This window comes from Megascapheus bottae, chromosome 6 (genome assembly GCF_031878675.1).
Source record: "Megascapheus bottae isolate mThoBot1 chromosome 6, mThoBot2.hap1, whole genome shotgun sequence".
Taxonomy (NCBI): Eukaryota; Metazoa; Chordata; class Mammalia; order Rodentia; family Geomyidae; genus Megascapheus; species Megascapheus bottae.
The window spans coordinates 57,366,291-57,372,489 of NC_143514.1; positions in this window are offsets into that span (position 1 = coordinate 57,366,291).

Genomic DNA, 6,199 nt, shown 5'->3' on the forward strand with positions numbered 1-6,199 from the left:
CTCACCACGTTTATTAGGAGTGCGTCTCCCTGAAGCAGTCACCTCGTTTTGTACTGGCCACAAATCAGATTTGGTTTCCACTCACGTTTTATTGGACAAGCTAGGTGTGTGTGTGTCTGTATCCCGAGGTAAGGATGGCTATCCGTCCTAGACACGGCAAAACAGCCTGCCACCTGATGTTGCTCAAGTCCTCCACCTACCTCCATGCATTATTAGGCTTCTACTCTTGATTGGGGGGTGGAATAGTTCATGACTCCGTTTCTGTCTTCTGACCGCTGGAATTTAAACACAACACTTCATAGCTGCAAAAGCACAAAGCGTTTGGGGAGTGGAAGCAGGGAGAAAGAGGAGTGTTGATTTTTTTAGGCAGAGGAAGGTTTATCCTTTTCCCTTCCAGAACCAAGAAGAGAGAGCCTCGCAGAATGCAAATATGTTGTTCCATAACAGTGGAAGGAAACACTGGGTTATAAGAGGTGGGCAGGTCAATTAGGAACTTTTCATTTGAGGTTACCAATAAGGAAGGCGATTTTAGTATTGTTGCTAGGGAGTAGCATTTCTCTAAAAATGGCTGCTGAGTAGAGAATGGATTGTGGAGAGGAAAGAAGTGGAAAGGAGGGAAATCAATTACGTGGTTAGTGTATTAATCCTTGGCCCTATCAGTGTCATTTAGGCCTTGCATTCCACTTTTTTTCCCCGCCTGTACTGCCAGTCTTGGGGCTTGAACTCAGGGCCTGGGCACTGTCCTTAGACATCTTTTGCTCAAGGCTAGCACTCTGCCATTTGAGCCACAGCACCACTTCCAGCCTTTTCCAAGTATGTGGTATTGAAGAATTGAACTCAGGGCTTCCTGCATGCTAGGCGAGCACTCTACCACTAAGCTTTGCTGTTAGCCTTCCACTTTATTTTTTCTTTAGTGTAGTTCCTGGGACTTGAACTTAGGACCTGAATGCTGACTGTCCCTGAGCTTCTCTTTTTTTTTTAGGTCTGAGACAGGGACTTGAACTCTATACCTGAGGCACTTTTGGCATTGGCTAGCACTATACCAACAGCCATAGCTACAACCCAGTCCTTGAGCTTTGTTTTTCCTTTTTTGCCAGTCCTGGGGCTTGATGAACTTAGCCTGGGTACTGGCTAGCAGTACCATTGAGCCACAGTACCACTTCCGGCTCTTTCTGTTTATGTGGCACTTGAACCTAGGGCTTCATGAATGCTAGGCCACATTCCTGGCCCCAGTCCCAGAGCTTTTATGCTCAAGGCTGCTGGCATTACCATGTGAGCTGCTGCTCAACTTTGTGTGTGTGTGTGTGTGTGTGTGTGTGTGTGTGTGTTAATTGGATGGAGATAATCTCATGGACTTTACTGCCATGGCTGACTTTGAACTGTGATGCTCAGATCTTAACACTTAGATTTTACAGGCATGAGCCCAGCCTATTCTGTCCTGAAAAATCTGAAAGTCCAGTCTCTTCATTCTTCTGTAATGTTCTAGACCCTAATCAACTATTTAAAGCCTTAGACCCTGAAAACAGTGTATCTGTGTTCTAAAGAAAATTTACCTATGGACACTGAAATAGGAATGTTATGCTATTTAAAATCCATTCTCATCCTCTTATCCTCTGGTGAATGAACCAAAGAAAAGCAGGACGATCTCTTTCACTGGCTGCAATTTCTTGATCCTTGGCTCAAAACACTGCTGCAATCTTCTATTTCTCAGTTTAATATTCCTCACAACAACCAGTGGTTTTTTTTTTTGTTTGTTTTGTTTTTGCCAGTCCTGGGCTTGAGCTCAGGGCTTGAGCACTGTCCTTGGACTTTCTCAAGGCTAGAGCTCTACCACTTGAGCCTCAGCACCACTTCCGGCTTTTTGCTATATATGTGGGGTACTGAGGAATCGAACCCGGGTCTTTGTGCATGCTAGGCAAGCACTCTGCCACTAGGCCAAACTCCTGGCCCCCGTGTTGTTTGTTTTAAACATTAAATTGTGACAATAGCTGCCAGGAAGCACCATTACTCTTAGGACATACCTAATTTCCTTGATTCTGAGGTTCTGAGTCCTTTCTGGATTTAGCTCTCCACTCTTTGTTCATGTTTCTAGTTCACTGTTCCAAGGACCCACCCCCCTCCAGTACCCTTCTCACCCTGCTTCCTTTGGAGGGCTCCATGCTATTCTCTAACATTTTCTTTCCCTTCTCCTTTTGCTTGCTTCATCTTTTAGGTCTCTCACTAGGTTAGAAGTCCCTCATTCTCAGACCTCTAATCTTCCTCATTCCTTGAATATCTAACATAATACCTAACACATAATACTTCAATGCATGTCAAATGACAGTGCAGAAAGGTCATCTGGGAAGGCGTGCCAATAATCCAGTTGAAAAAGCTTGTAATAATATATATGAAGAAAAGTAGGTAGATTCCAGCACTACTATTCACCTTTATCCAGATAGATTTTGAATGTTAGCACTATCTTTCCTCAAAAGGCTGTTCTTGAGGGCATGCCTCAAAAGCATGCCCTATAGAGAATCCTTCCCCAAAGACATTTAGAAAAGATCCAGAACACTCCTAAGAACAAGTGAAAAAGCTCCATGTAACTACTCGGAAGGTATGGCTTCTGAAACAGAAATCTCAATTCTGTGAAGTTTGTTTTTAAAAAGTTACTTAGAAAAAGTATGTAATTTACTAATCCTGAAACTGACAGAAAGATTAACTGTTAAGAAACTTGTTTCTTTGTAGCTACTGTAGAGATGCTTAACTGATGAATGTTTATATTGAAATCCATCTGTTTCTAAGTGGGAGTTCTCGAAAGTGCTGCTGATTTGGTCTTTTCGGAAGCTCACCTCACAGTCCAGTTGCTACCTTTAGGCAAGAGGATTTATCCCAAGAATCTCCTCCACAAAGTAACTTTTTTTTTTGGATGGGTCAGGGCCAGGGCACTATCCTTGAGCTTTCTCAAGGCTAGCTCTCTATCACTTGAGCCACAGTACCACTTCCAACTATTTCTGTGTATATAGTACTGAGGAATTGAACCCAGGGCTTCATGCATGCTAGGCAAGAACTCTACTACTAGACCATGCTCCTGGCCCCACACAAAGTAACCCCTGTCCTTCCCTCTCTAACACTTTGGCCTAGGAACAGAGTGCTTGTTTCCCCACTCAAATCACAATCCCTATCAAGTTTATCAACTCTTACAAAAAAAGCCTTTTGAGCTTTTTCTGACCCCATGTCTTCACTCTATTCCATATCATGTTCATACATACCACCATTATTCACGGTACTAGGTGTCAGGTACTTGCTTTCTCATGTACTGGGGACATAGTAGTTAGGAACCAAAAAGCCTACCAGACTACATTTCTGCACAAAGGGCACTCATTATAATACTCATCACCTTCAGTTGAAACTACTGTCTCCTGTCAAGCTTGGGCCTTATCTTATTCCTTCTTGTAGCTCTAATACAAGGACCTGCTGGAATGTAGGTGTTAGATGCAAATGGATTCAGCTGTGTAGCACATTACAAGACTGTTGGTTCAGCTCCGGATCACAGCTGCTCACTCTCCCTCCCAACGCTTTACAATTTCACCAGATCTAGTTAAAGATCTCTCCTTTCGCAATATTGTGTCCACTAAGTCTCACAAACTCTGCTTAGCTAGCTAGAAAAAGTCACGCACACACACACAAAATCTTCCTACCTTCTGTGTTCCCATTATACTGAAGAGGCGCTTCTAACCAGGCTTTCCTCTGCCTTAGTTCACCTCTGTCTTTGACCATGAGGCAGAAATAAAGTAGGAATGAGAAAATGCCTCATGAAAGGACCAGTAGGGAACTTGCTTCTTCCCTCTGTAACTTTGCAAAGTTGGATCCTTACATGTTCTAAGGCACTTTACTGCTTAAGTTACCTTTATTCTCTTATTTTACCCTTTCAACAGTACTGTGGGGTTGGTTGGTATAATACTGATTTTACAGATGAGGAAGCTGGGGCTCTGAAAGGACCACATTAAGACATCAATTATTTAAAAAGGACCTTTCCCATTTAAGATTTTTGTTGGTGGTGGTGGTCATGGGGCTTGAACTCTGGGCCTGGGCGCTGTCCCTGAGCTCTTCAGCTCAAGGCTACCACTCCACCACGTTAAGCCACAGTGCCACTTCCGTCAATTAAGATTTCTGATTAAATTATTTCTATTTCATCATGATGGTCTCCCATATCCAAATACCCCGCTTTTCTCACATGCTCCAGACTGACTAAATTGAACCTAATGGGAACATCTGTGGAGTAAATAGTGCTCTAAAGCCCTGGAGCTTTAGCTTCCTTTCCTATCAGTTTGAACCTAAGAGGGGACTGCTATGATTACCTGGAATTCAGAGGCATTACCCATACATGGCAGGCTCCTCACTGGCATGTACTGGCTTCCTAGGAGAGCTAGTTTTCCTAGCTGAAGCTGAGGAATAACAAGACACGGCCCGTACAAGGACAGTGCCCAAGCCTTGAGCTCAAGCCCAGGATTGGAAAAAAAAAAAAAAAAAGAAAAAAAGATATGGCCACCATTACAATCATGTGTAAACACATACCACATAAAAGAATAATGCAGGGACTGGGAGTTTGGCCTAGTGGTAGAGTGGCCTAGCATGCATGAAGACCTGGGTTCAATAACTCAGTACCACATACATAGAAAAAAGCCGAAAGTAGTGCTGAGGCTCAAGTGGTAGAGCTCTAGCCTTGAGAAAGTCCAAGGACAGTGCTCAGGCCCTGAGCTCAAGCCCAGGACTGGCAAAAAAAAAAAGTAGAATAATGCAGTGGCTCACTCTTGTAATTCTAGCTACTCAGAAGGCTGAGATCTGAGGATCAAGGTTCAAAGCCAGCCCAGGACACAAAAGGACCTGACTCTTTTTTTTTTTTTGCCAGTCCTGGGCTTGAGCTCAGGGCCTGAGCACTGTCCTTGGACTTTCTCAAGGCTAGAGCTCTACCACTTGAGCCTCAGCACCACTTCCGGCTTTTTTCTATGTATGTGGCACCAAGGAATCGAACCCGGGTCTTCGTGAATGCTAGGCAAGCACTTTAACACTAGGCCAAACTCCTGGCCCCAGGACCTGACTCTTATCTCTAATTAACCTCTAGAAAACCAAGTGGGCTTGGCTCAAGGGTAGGGTGGTAGTCTTGAGCTGAAGAGCTCAGGGACAGTGCTCAGGCTGAGTTCAAGGCCCATGACCCACAAAATAATAATAATAATAATAAAGGGTTGAAAAAAATTTTGGAGTGGGGTTGTTTGCGGGGCCTGGGTGCTGTCCCTGAGCTCCTTTTTGTTCAAGGCTATTGCTCTACCATGTTGAACCATCGTTCCACTTCCCGTTTTCCAGTTGTTAGATTAGAGTCTCTTGGACTTTCCTGCCAGGGATGGCTCTGAACTGAGATCCTCAGATCTCAGCTTCCTAGGTAGCTAGAATTACAGGTGTGAGCCACCAGTGTCCAGCTGAAATTATCTTTAAATTTTTATTTTTTGTTATTACAAAGGTGATGTACGGAAGGGTTAGTTACATAACAAGTCAGGTAATGAGCGCATTTCTTTTCTTGGGGGGGAGTCAGGGACTTGAACTCTGGCCTGGATAATGTTCTGAGCTCTTCAGCTCAAGGGTATCACCCTACCCCTGTGCCTAGGTGCTGTTCGTGAGCTCTTCAGCTCAAGGCTACAAACCTACCCTCGAGCCACAGCCCCACTTCCCATTTTCTAGGGATTAACTGGAGATAAAGAGTCCCTCATGGTTTTGTAGGCTTTGTATTGGCCTGGCTGGCTTTGAACCTTGATCCTCAGATCTGGCTAAGTAGCTAGGATTACGAGTGTGAGCCACCTCACCTAGTGTACTCATAAGTGCACTTCTTTTTAGACAACATCACCCTTTCCCTTGCTCTCTCCCAGTTTGAAATTATTATTATTGGTCATGGAGCTTAACTCAGCCTGGGCACTGTCCCTGAGCTCTTTAGCTCAAGGCTACCACCCTGCCCCTGGGCCTGGGCATTGTCCCTGAGCTCTACAGCTCAAGGACACCATCCTACCCTTGAGTCAAGCCTCGCTTCTTCCCATCTTCTAGAAGTTAGAGATAAGAGTCTCAGGTCCTTTTGTGCCCAGGCTGGCTTTGAACCTTGATCCTCAGATCTCAGCCTCCTGAGTAGCTAGCTGTAAGCCAGGCCCCAGCTGAAATTATTTTGAGGAGTGGGATC